The sequence below is a fragment of the Dromiciops gliroides genome, chromosome 3, assembly GCF_019393635.1.
Source record: "Dromiciops gliroides isolate mDroGli1 chromosome 3, mDroGli1.pri, whole genome shotgun sequence".
NCBI lineage: Eukaryota > Metazoa > Chordata > Mammalia > Microbiotheria > Microbiotheriidae > Dromiciops > Dromiciops gliroides.
The window spans coordinates 632,606,819-632,620,312 of NC_057863.1; the positions used below are offsets into that span (position 1 = coordinate 632,606,819).

General features: G+C 40.0%; 1 protein-coding gene across 3 annotated transcripts in view; it reads right to left on the minus strand.

Annotated features, from left to right (window-relative positions):
- The window catches only part of AJAP1 (adherens junctions associated protein 1), a 271,201-nt gene that overhangs the window by 234,779 nt on the left and 22,928 nt on the right, over positions 1-13,494 (minus strand). The gene's annotated exons all lie outside the window — the stretch shown is intronic.

The window sequence follows — 13,494 nt, forward strand, 5'->3', positions numbered from 1 at the left end:
GTGCTTGGCACAGTACCTGGCACAGAGCAGACACTTATATTCATGATTGACTGAGAAGAAAATTCATTTGGCAGCTGCATGACTGTAGCAAAGGAGACTGAAAACTGGGAGTCCAATTAGAAAGCTGTTCATATAGTCCAGGTGAGAGGTGATCGGGCCTGAACTAGGGCAGTGGCAGTGAGTGGAGAGAAGGGAATCAGAGAGGGCTATTATGGAGGTGGAATAGACAAAACATGGCAACTTATTAGACATAGGGGTTTAGAGAGAGGGAAGAGTCAAGGATGACTTCATGGTTACCAAGGTGGATGATTGGAAAAGATAACAGTGTCCTTGTTAGAAATGGGGACTTTGGAAAAAGGATGGGTTTGAGGGAGAAGATAATGATAAGCAGAGATTAGCAGAAATATGGAACTTTTGTGTCAGATTTTAATATACTAATGGTTAGAGAATAATTTCCATCACTGAGCAGGAAGTATAGTATATAATAATACTAGTAAAGGGATAAAAGGTGAAAACCCTGACCTATGATAAGCCAAAAATCTTACTTATTAGCATTTCAGGGCACCATGATTCATCTCTGCTGCTGAGATTCTCTGTATTTAGACTGGTCCTCAAAAATAAATATAGGGTCCATCAGAGAGGGAGACAGTAAGGTGGAATGGAAAGACCACTGGACTTAAGAGACATAAGATCTGAGTTCACATCCTAATACTATTATTCTGTGTGACTTTTCATAATCACTTCCCCTCTACGGCTGTGAAAATCCTCAAACATAAAAAAATAAAAATAAAAAGGAGGAGACTTTATTAGATAACCCCTTCATCTCTTCCACTCTTCTGTCTTTGTTTCTTTCCCTGTATCTGCCTCTGTCTCTCTGTCTCTCTCTGTCTCTCCGTCTGTCTCTCTCTCTCCCCCTTGTGTTTGTGTGTGTATAGTAGAAATTTTATATTTATGTATATAATTTACATATGTATATTTGCATGCATGTGGATATATGTGTGCCCACACTGTGCATATATTTACATGTGTGCATATATGTGTATGTATACACATATAAATATATACCCAGTGTGGAGCTATATACACACGTGTGTGAACATATAAATATGTGTAAATTACATATAGATATATATCTAAATTCTAATGGAGAAATAATTTCTTATGGCAAAAATTCAGGTGCCATGTTTCCCAAGTATAAGGTCAATTTTCAGTGAAGGAAGGGAGATTATGGAGGGAGTGAGTGTTACCTTTCTAATGATCCTCCAATCATACCACAATCACATAGCCTGCCTCCTCCCTAGGCACATGACAAGTCTTAGGCACTAGCTGACCCCAGAGCCTTTGTACCTTGATGGGACCTTCCAGAAGTTGGGCTCTCCTTGTGGAACATTCTAGAGCCAGGCTCGCCTCGACAATAAAGGGTAAAGAAGAAGACTTCAGGGTATGACGTCAGGCACCATTAAGTCAATATATAGTGTTTCTACTTATTTTGTACCAGGCATAGCTGATTCCCAGTTTATATCAAGTAAGAGGTTTTTTTGTTTGTTTTGGGGTTTTTTTTTGCTTGTTTGTTTCTTTAACTAGCTAAAAAGAAAGCAGTGAATATGAGAGGAAAAAAGAAAGCACTGGATTCTGACTGGTTCACTAGCAAAATAAGGGGAAGAGGTAGGCACATAAAAAAAGCAAATAGCTAGATGAAACTACATTAGCAAGGAAAGTCACTATACTTAAAAGCATAAAATGGCTCCTTAAAACACACACACACACACACACACACACACACACACACAGGAGGCAGTTAGGTAGCACAGTGGATAAAGCACTGGCCCTGGATTCAGGAGTACCTGAGTTCAAATCTGACCTCAGACACTTGACACTTACTAGCTGTGTGACCTTGGGCAAGTCACTTAACCCTCGTTGCCCTGCCCACCCCCAAAAAACAACCAAACCCCCCCCCCCCAAATCGACCAATAAACAACAACAACAAAAAGAAAAAAAAAAGGAGAGAGAGTGTTTGAGAACCTATGGTTGCCTTATAGGAATCAGGAAAATGTGGTTCAAATCTACCCCTAAGGTCATTACTAGTTTACTGACCCTGGTAAATTCATTTCATTTGTCTGTGCCTCAATTTCCTCCACTGTATTATGAAGACAGTTGTGCTCCACAGACTTTAAAGTCCCTTCCAACATTTCTTTGGATTTCTCAATCATGCCACAACCCCACCTTCAAATCAGGTACCTTTCTCAACCTCCATTTTAGGTTTTTGCATATTGTCTTTCTCCATTAGATTGTAAGGTCCTTGAGGACAGGGAGCTTTTCTTTTTGCATTAGTGTCCCCTATGCTTAGCACAGTGCCTGACAAATCGTAGGTGATAGATAAATGATTATTGATTGACTAACTCTATGTTCCTCTCATCTTTCTAGCCCATAGAATCCAAGGTTTGTTGTGACAGAGCACCATAGATTTATAGCTGGGAGGCAGGGCACAAGTAATCTAAAGCAAATGACCTCATTTTACATTTTAAAAAAGCAAGGATCAGATTAGGCTAAATTACTTTCCAATATTGCAGAAGTCATGGAATCATATATGCAGAGCTGGAATGAGCCTCCAATCAAACATCAACATTTGAAAGAGGATAATCCCAATGCCCAAATAGAGAAGGTGACTTCTAGGATCATACAAATGGTGACAGAGATGGAATTTGAAGCCAGGTCCCCAGACTTCTAATCCACTGTACTTTCTGCCATACCACATTGCCTTTAGCCTAGCTATGAACCTGCAATAAGTTGGCAGTTTTCCAGTACAGATCCCACAAGTTTTTGTTTGTTTCTGTTTCTGCTTTGTTTTGTGGGGCAATGGAGGTTAAGTGACTTGCCCAGGGTCACACAGCTAGTAAGTGTCAAGTGTCTGAGGCCGGATTTGAACTCAGGTACTTCTGAATCCAGGGCCAGTGCTTTATCCACTGCACCACCTAGCTGCCCCTGATCCCACAAGTTTTGACACAAATGCTTACTTCTCTGACTCTGGCTTCTTCTCAGAGACTCCCCAATTTGCCTACATAATACTCAGTTGATCTATGGAAATATCATTACCCTCATGACCTATTCTTTCTTCTGAGAAAATGTTTCATGTTTTATCCTAGCCTCAATAGATAGAAACAATCTACTCTTTTTTTTTTTTTTTGGTGAGGCAATTGGGGTTAAGTGAGTTGCCCAGGGTCACACAGCTAGTAAGTGTTAAGTGTTTGAGGCTGGATTTGAACTCAGGTACTCCTGAATCCAGGGCCAGTGCTTTATCCACTGCACCATCTAGCGGCCCCTAACAATCTACTCTTTCCAAAAGTCCTTTTTGGAAGTCTTATTCAGGGATCATTTGGTAAGCTCCTACTATGTACCATGCATGATGCTAAGTGCTATGGATACCAAGGGGGTAAAAAAACCAGTCTGTTCACTCAAGGAGTACACAATCTAATGTGGGAGGCAACACAAATAAATATGTATAAACAAGATATAGCTCTATCTTTATACTGATCTATCTACATGTAGGTATCTATAGTTATCTATACTTATCTCCATGTTTCTATCTGTTGTGCCTGTCTATTAATTTATCTTTCTATCTATGCATCTATACATCTCTATCCAGTCACCTATCTCTCTATCTCTTTATCAATCTATCTTTATCAATCTATCAATTCTATCAATTTATCTATCTTCTTAACTCTCCATCATCTATTATCTATCATCTATCTTCCCATCCATCTATTTATCCATCCATATCTCTATTTCTTTATCCATACATTCATCCATTCATCCTTCTATCTATCCATCTATCCATTCATCTCTTTCTTTTTTTTTTCTATGTATGATGCCTTGTAGATACAGAGGTGACAAAACTTGAAGTCTAGGTCAACAACTCAGACTCCGGTGGCTGATTCTATTGAGCACAAAAACTTTAGGAAAAAAAAGTCAAAAGAGAAAATGTGGGCTGTTTGAACATTTTTGGCTATAGAAAATCTCAAACTTATACACAGTAGAGTTGTAAGCTGCATGGTTGAAAGGTTGCCCACATTGATGAAATTCTTGATCATTGAAGTATTGGCAGTCTCCTCATATTCAGACAGCTACTTATAGGCATACTTGAAGAACTATCCAGAGCCAAAGGGTCATAGAAGGTAGCAAAAAGTGGGAGAGTGAAAAGAGACTTGGGCCTAGAGTCCAGGAAAATGAGTTCAAATCTCACCTTTATCACTTTACAGTTGGTTGATTATGGATTAAGTCACTTACTCTCTAAGCCTCAGCTTTCCTCATCTGAAAAAATGGTGTTAGCAATATATTTGGTCTCTCATAGGGTGGTGGCAATATTCAAATGAGTGCATGTCTGAAAAGCACTTTGCAAGCCTTAAAACGTTACATAAATATATGTCATTGTAGCCATCATCATCATTGCTAAATGGACTATGATCATGTGTGTTATGAGCAGCTAGGGGACACAGTGGATAGAGTATCAGGTCTGGAGACAGGAGGACCTGAGTTCAAATCTGGCATCACACACTTACTAGCTATGTGACACCAGGCAAGTTATTTTACCCCGTTTGCCTCAGTTTTCTCATTTATAAAATGATCTAGAGAAGAAAATGGAAAATGCCACCAGTATCTTTGCCAGGAAAACCCCAAATGGAGTTGCAAAGAATAAGACACTACTGAAACAACTGAACAGCAGCCTGTCCATTATTTGGATTCTGCAGGGACTATTTTGTTTAGTCTTGTGAAAAATGAACAAGGCAGAAACAAGGAAACTTTTAGTGAACAAAAGGTCAATGTGGGGCAGAAGATAGAGTTCTGGACTTGAAAGCCCAGGACCTGAGATCAAATCCTAGCTCTGTCAGTATCTGAGTGGTCTTGTTTATATCAAAAACTCCCTGAGCCTTAGTTTCTTCCACTGTAAAGGAAAGATGATTAACATTTCAAGCTCTAAATCTCTATCCCTTTTTGGCTTCAATTCTAAGATCCTATGAACTATGTGACTTTTATACAAGTCACTTTCTTTCACAGGTATCTGGTTCTTTATTCACAAAATAAGGTCATCAGCTAGATAATCTCAAAAGTGCCTTTCAGCTAGGACTCTGAACCTATGACTGCATAACCTTGGACAGCTCCCCTTCCCTTCTTGGCATAGTTTGTAATTTGTAAAATGAATGAGTGTGTTAGATCTCTAAAGTGTCTTTCAGCTCTGACCTTTGGACTCATGACCCTCATCACCATGGGCAACTCATTCCCCTCCTTGGGTCTCATTTTCCTCATCCAAATAATGAGTGGGTTGCCCTAGATGGCCACAGTGTTTCCTTCTAGCACAAGATCCATGAACCTCTGAATCAACAGCACAAGTCAAGCACCCCCTCCTTCCAGCTGGCCCTACCTGAGCTACACATTCCTAGGATTGGGCAGAACACACCCAAGTCAAGATGAGATTGTGTTCTCACTGAGAGTGCCACCCAAGAGAACTTCTCACAGGGCATGAATCACACTGCAGTAGCTGCGTCTGTGTTTGAAAACGCTGAATGTCAAAAAGGAAGAAAAGAAGGAGGCAGCGGAACAGAAATAGGCACATCCAGATGAAATGATGCTGGTGGTTAGCATAGCAACTTTCTTCTAAAGCCCACAAAACCCTGTGGAGGAGGGGCAGATGCTCAGTCACCTGCCTTGCCAGTTACTACACTGCCCACAGGTTCCAGGCTGGGAAACAGAATTCTGGAAACCTCTCTCACAGAACTATGGCATCACAAGAATAACTTCCATTCATTTTTGGAAGGCAGTAGACCCCTGTGGATAGAGCTCTGATTTTGGAGTCAAGAAGACCTAGGGTTCAAAACTAACCTCAGACACTCACCAGTTATGGGGTGATGGGTAAGTGTCTTGACCCCTCTAAACTTAGTTTCCTGATCTATAGCATTATAACAATATAGTGCTATAGATGTAGAGTTAGAAGGAACCTGGGAGGCCAGCTAGGGCAAACTTTTCATATTATAAGGCAGCTAAGTCATTCAGTGGATAGAGTGCCAGGCCTGGAATCAGGAAGATTCATCTCCCTGAGTTCACATATGGCCTCATAGCTGTGTGAACCTGAGCAAGTCACTTAACTCTATTTGCCTTACTTTTCTCATATTTCAAATGAGCTGGAGAAGGAAATGGAAAACCATGCCAGTATCTTTGCCAAGAAAACCCCAAATGGAGTCATAAAGATTTGGGCATGACTGAACAACAACAACTTCATTTTATAGATGGAGAAATGGGGTTCAAGGAGATTAAGTGACTTTTTCAAGATTACACAAGTATGATAAGCCTTAAGGGTGGGCTTATGAACTTTGTGCCACAGCTTCATAGATATAACATTGGGTGAAACTTTTAACATTGCAAGGAAACTCAGGAACCATATAGGCTAACCTCTTCATTCTGCAGATAGAGAAACTGAGTGAAAGAAAAGATTAAGTAACATGCCCAAGGTCACACAGACGCAATAAGCATCAAAGGTAGAATTTGAACCCAGTGCTCGAGGACCACAGATTTTACATTGGATATGACCTCAGAGACCATCTAGGTCAACCTCCTCATTTGACAAATGGAGAGACTGAGACCAATATTAGGTAACTTGTCCAAGGTCATACTGATATTGTAAGTATAAAAGGTGTGAACCCAGTTCCCTAGAGCAATAAATTTAGCATCAAACAAGACTTCAGACACCACATTGACCAACCTCCTCATTCTACAGATAAGGAAACTGAGGTTTAGAGAGTATAAGTAATTTGCTCAAAGTCACAAAGGTCAACAGAGTATTTATACTCAAGCCTTATGATAACAGTCTATTCATTTTTTCACTGAATCCCAGTGCCTTTAATACACTCAGTATATAACTCACAAAAAGGTGAGGGGAGATCATGTGTATATTAAAGTGTTATGTAGGCTGGTGATTTATGTTTCCTTTATTTTTGGTGGGAGTTTAATGGCTTTTTTTGGAAATCTACACCTGGACGTTCATTGGCATTGGGGAGTACCTAGGGGAACGATTCTTTCCTGTCCCTCCCCCAAGTAAACTATTGAGTCTTTTGTAATATATTTCTGGGGATCTTAAAGGTTTAGTGACCTACCCTTGCTCAGAAAGCCAAGATATTTAAGAGGCAGGACTTAAAACCAGGTCATCCTGTTTTCAGCTTTCTTTTGTGTGTTGCCTTCTCTGTGTAGATTGTAAGCTCCTTGAGGGTAGGGACTGCATTTCCTTTTTTTGTCCTATTTGTATCCCTAATATTTTGCACAGTGTCTGGCACTAAATAGATGTTTATTGACCGATTCACTTACTCTGAAGCTAACTTTGACCATGATGCCATACTGCTTATCATAAACAACAACATCATTATCCCCATATCCCAATTGACATTTGTAGGACTTTATCCACATGACCTCACCTGATCCTCATAAACCTGTGAGGTAAATATGGCTGATATGATTATCCCCATTTTATAGATGAGGAGACTAAAACTCTGAGAGTTAGGACAATTTCTACCAAAAAGTACCAATCAGTCAACAGTAGACCCAAGTCTTAAAGCAAGATCTTCTGACTTCAAGTCTACTGATCTTTCTACTATACTGCCCCACCTGCAAATGCAAAATGGGAGCCAACAGCTAGTTAATCTATGCCTTTGTGTCCTGCCAGGAAAGTACACTGATGATATAAGCCATTTTGTTCTTTGAAAGCATAGCCAAGAAAGGGCATTTTATGGTTTATTCCATCACTGGAAATCTATCATTGGTCTTGCAGTCTTCAAGGTCTGGAAATTCTCCTGAGACCCAACTTAACCTCTTGTTGTGGTACCTTTAAGATATTTCCCATTGCTCTGGGTCACATAAGTATTGGCACCAGTGACAAACAGTTACTATATCTGTGCTAACACTCCATAGTTTAAGGCTGCTAAGCCTCGGTGGATCTCTGATCTAATGGGTATGGGTAATCCTTCTACTGGTACATATTGCAGCATACCCTCCACTTTCTTATTCACTATCCATAATCTTTCAGTAAATAAATTCTTCACAAGATACTTGCCCTCAACAAGCTGAGACATTTCTCTTCTTATCCTTCTTTATGTCGAAGACAATGTAGCATGTGAGCCATCCATCCATCTGTTATCCCAGCACCTAGTACAGGACTAGGATCACACTAGGCACTTGATACATCAGTGTTGGTTTCCTGATCGCTTGCTGTTCCTCTCTAAATAACCTGACCCTGCCTCCTCTCTGATCACACATTTCCCCAATCATATGGATTATGCTTTTTTTTTTTTTGGTAGGACATCCATTGTTAATCATTTTGGTCAACTGCTTACACATACATGCTTCTCTCCATTGCCCTTTGTATGTTGACACCTTGTGCTCCTATCACAGCACTAGAAGGACATCAATGTTTAAAAAATTGGATGCTGTTTCAAGGAGTATAAAAACTTAGGGCCATTAAAAGTTTCACAAAACCTCCTGTTGTAATCTAGCTGATTTTCTTCCTCCCAGTCAATCCTGGCCTTTCCATTTGCTCTATAAACTCTATAGATTTGAGGACTATTGACTCTTCTCTCTGACCTACCCCTGCCCTTACTGTCTTTCCTCCCTGCCTGGTTCCTATCCCCTGAATCATCCCTTTCCCTCTCTCCCAGAGAGTGAACACATAGTTCATGTCTGGGCTCAGTTGGAGGCCTCCAACAGAACAGACTCTTGTGATGCTTGGTTGATGCTTCCTGGAGTAGGAAAATGATCATCCTGGTTTGACAATTAAGTCCCTAATACTCCAGTTGGGAACAGCTTTCTCTCCACTCAGACCTCACAAAGTCCTAATTGTTTCCATTTCTCTAAAACACAAAACCCCATCTGCAGAGGGGACTCTAGAAATCACTGAACCCAGCCTAGACCTGAACAATTATTTTATAAGTCTATAAGATTCCTACCCGATGTGGTTCATGAAGTAGTTCCTTGAAGACCTCTAGGAAGGGGAGAGCCCTCTGCCGTACCAAAGCAGCCCACTTGATTGGACAACTATGATTGTTATTAATCTTTTTGAAGTTATAGAATGAAGATCTTGTCTTCTCCTGCCAACTGTTTTTCTCTTTCTATCCCCCAGGGCCAGGTGGAACAAATGCAATCCCCCTTTTAAATGATGATCTTTCAAATGATTGAAGAAAGTTATACTTCCACTACCATCCAGCTCCTCTACCCTGAAATGTCCCCTTCTCCAGGCTCAACATCCTCATCTTAATCCGGTATGATGTCAGATTATCAATGTCTTTTCTAAAAAGTATGCCTAAAGAACACTAACCTATCTAGGGGATATCGACAACACCAAGAATCCATCGATGCATTGAAGCAATTCACTCGTATAATAATACAACATTATTCAATTGTTTATATATATATATATATAATTATGTTATATGTACGATATGTATTGTTTTAGAATTATTTATCTGTGTCTTTCCTTCTCTAATTTTTGAAATCCATGCTGATTGGGACTTTGTCTTATCTTTTTTTTTTCTTTTTCTTTTTTTGAGGCAATTGGTGTTAAGTGATTGCCCAGGCTCACACAGCTAGTAAGTGTCAAGTGTCTGAGGCTGGATTTGAACTCAGGTCCTCCTGAATCCAGACCTGGTGCTCTTTCCACTGTGCCACCTAGCTGCCCCATGTGTCTTATCTTACTACTGTAATAATTGGAGTGACACCACCTGCTGGAGAGTTACTGTAGGAAAGCTTCGCCATGAGGAGAAGGCGTCTGAGGGCAAGCCATGTGGCTTTTTCCTTGGCATCAGGAAGTGACATTTGCTGGTGGGTACTGTCAATCAAGGCTACCAGCCAATTAGCTTGGAACTGTGTGTGCGTATGGATGGGGGATGTTCCCAGTTTGAAAGGAGGCTTCTGGGAGTAAGGAGGAAGTGTTGGGTCCTTTTGGTTCTTGACCTCGCCATGGCACATTGGATGATGGGGTCTTTTAGAAATAGTTAGATTTTTACCTTTCTTTTTTCTCTTCACCAAATCCTATTCTCTATAATAAATGCTTAAAAGTCTAAACTCTTCCCCGATTCTCCATCACTTCACACAAAGAATATGTTTAATGGAAATTTCTTGATTGAAATAATGAATAAATGGAATCCTCATTAAAATATTGTTGCTTATTTTTTAGCATTAGGTGAAAGTTATGCAAAATAATAGGCATCGGGATGGGCAGGACACCCATTCATTCTTCACTTTCCCTTTATCTATAGCACCTACCTTACAAGGTTGTTCTGAGGGTTAAAAGAATTAATATTAGCAAATTACTCAACACAGTTCCCTGGCACATTTGTTCTTCTGCAGTAATTTCAGTCATGTTCGGCTTTTTGTGAACCTATTTGGTGTTTTCTTGGCAAAGATACTGGAATGGTTTGTCATTTCCTTCTCCAGCTAATTTGACAGATGAGAAAACTGAGGCAAACAGGGTTAATTGATTTGCTCAGGGCCTCATAACTATGAGGAATATGAGTCCAGATTTGAACTCAGGTCCTCCTAACTCCTGCACTGGTGCTCTAAGCACAATAACACCTAAGCTACTCATTATATAGTAGATTCTTAATAATTGCCTGTTACCTTCCTTCCTTCTTCTCTTCCTATCATACTCATAAGGTGGAGAATATGAAGAGGACCTAACATTTCATGAATGTAGTGCTTCAATGGATTGGTGCATTCATGATGTCATCAGATATAGAGAATTCCTCTTTTACTAATACTTATTGACACCATCTCTGCAACTTACCCCTAGAGAGCTTCTTAGAGCAAAGTTAAATGTCTGTCAAGGTCCTACAGTCAGTTTATATCAGAGAGAGTGTTTAAATCCATGAGTTCTTTGTTCCAAACCCAACACTCCGTTCAACATTGCTTCTCATTTGCAACATTATAGAAATAATTCAAGATATATTAGAGAGAATAGTATTGCCACTGTGGTAAAAAGTTTTAACAGTCGGTTAGATAATGGAGAGATGCCAGTTTTTTCTTAGGACCACCCTTTTGGGGAGGAGACCAACAGCATGAGCTACGCACACCAGTCCGCCTGCGACGCACGCCAGATTGCCTGCTGAGCACTCGACTTCCGGGGTGCGAGCTTAAAAGGCAAGGAGAGAATGGAAGTGGGGCTTTTTTTCCTGCTCTGCTGGTCTCCTGGCTGCGCTGCACAGACAGACACGGACTGGAGTTTGACACGGCCTGGCTCCCGGTTAACAGCACACGCTTGACTCTGTCTCTCGCCCTAAAGGTGGCCTTCTGCTTTTGGTGAGTTTTATACAGAATATAGACTAAGCCTAGACTTAAGATGATTTGTATTGTATTTCTACTTTCCTATCCTTCTAATCAACATCACCTTGTGACTACGATACAATAAAAGCTCTATCTAGAAAACCAGAAGCTTCTTCCATTTACTAGTCTGGGAGATAAATTAAGGGAAAGGTTAAATAGGGTAGATTTATGATCTAATATCCAATTTTAATCTCACACCACTGTTTAGGATAGAAGTAATATGAGGCTAGAAGAGGTAGAATAGGGTGGTGGAAACTGAAGTGGTCCGGGAAACAAAAGCTCTATTGCTAAATCCCAGATCTTCTAATAACTGTCTCTGTTACATAGCAAAAAGGAAACAGAAGAAAATTATTCTGATGTCAAATAAATGAACAAACAAATGGACCCAGAAGACATCAATATGAACTTATTTTTAAAGTCTGTGACTTTGATTACATCACTGCCTCTATCTCTGTGCCTCATATTCCCTATTTGCAGAAAAAGAAAGAGTTGAATTAAAAATGATTGAGCAAGGTAGAAACAAAATACTGAGGCACTCAGAGGGAAAGAAATCACATCCATTGGAAGGCTATATCTCAAAGCCATATCAGTTTTCTGCACTCCAATTTATATTTCAAAACTCTATATATTTCCACCTGGGAAGAACACTGAGTTCATATTTAAGAGCACAGATTTAAACCTGGAAAGGACCTGACAAGCAATCAAACCCACCTATTCCCTACATTTTACAGTTATGGAAATGGATACAAAGACACAATGTGATTCTCTTCCAAGGTCACAAAAGCAGTAGAAGGTATAGCTGTGGTTTAATAATTTGTTGTCCAGTTATTTTTCAGAAATGCCCAAATCTCTGTGACCCAATTTGTGGTATATTTTTGGCAGAGATAATAGAGTGGTTCATCATTTCTTCTCCCAGTTCATGTTACAGATGAGGAAAGAGATGCAAACAGGGTGACATGACTGGTCCAGATTTGAACTCAGGTCTTCCAGATGCCAGACCTGGTGCTCTATCACTGTACCACCTAGGTGCCCTAATTTTATAATAGCTGCTTTTGCACATTCCTTTCCAAATATTATTTCATTTTTATCTTTACAAAAACCCTGGAAGATAGATGTTATTATTATCTCCATTTTACAGATGAGAATACAGATGACACAGACTGAGATGATGTGACTTGTCCAAGGTCACAGAGCTAGTTAAGTACTCAATGCTACATTTGAACTTCCTGCCTCCAGATCCCACACTCTCAGCGTCTGAACCATGTAGCTGCCTCCTAAATTTGACTCTAAATTTTAAGCTTTTCCCACAGAACATGATCTTCCAAGAAGGTGGAGGACCTGGGCCAGAGTCTGGGCCTTGTGACTCACCACCAGCCTATGTGAGTTTAGGCAAGTCATGTCCTCTCTGTGGGATGCCTTCTCCTCACTCACCCAAGAAGGAAGTTCTCCTAGGTTATCTCCAATAGTCATTTACAAAGCCTCAGTCCAAAGGAGAAGCCTTAAGTCCAAGGCAGATAGAGATGAAGGATTACCATGATAACTGCATTATCATGTGAGCAAATCTAGGCAATTCTCCAGGCTTGGCAGAAAGGCCTATCTGATTTCAAAAGTCTGTACTTAAGATGGCTTAAAAAGACATGCATTACTTTCTTTTTTAATAATAATAGTTATTATTATACCACGAATATAATGATTTACATTATTGTTGTTGTTTTTGTTGCTGTAGCTGACATTTATATAGTGCCCATTTATTAAGTACTTACACCAAGTCTAGGACTGCTGACCCCATGTAAGGATCTTAGCTTTAAAACTTGTTTACTTTAGGGGCAGCTAGGTAGTGAAGTGGATAGAGCACTGGCCCTGGATTCAGAAGGACTTGAGTTCAAATCCAGCCTCAGACACTTAACAATTACTAGCTATGTGACCCTGGGCAAGTCACTTAACCCCGATTGCCTCACCAAAAAAAAAATAAAACAAAACAAAACTTGTTCACTTTAAGGCCCCTTGACCAAAGGCAGTGGTAGAGAACTTGGTGCTATCTAAAAGGAAGCATTGGAGATGAGCCAAGAAAATTCTTGTTTAGAGGGCAGCTTGAAAACAATTTTGTAGAAGAGAATTTAGAGATTATCTAGCCCAGACCCT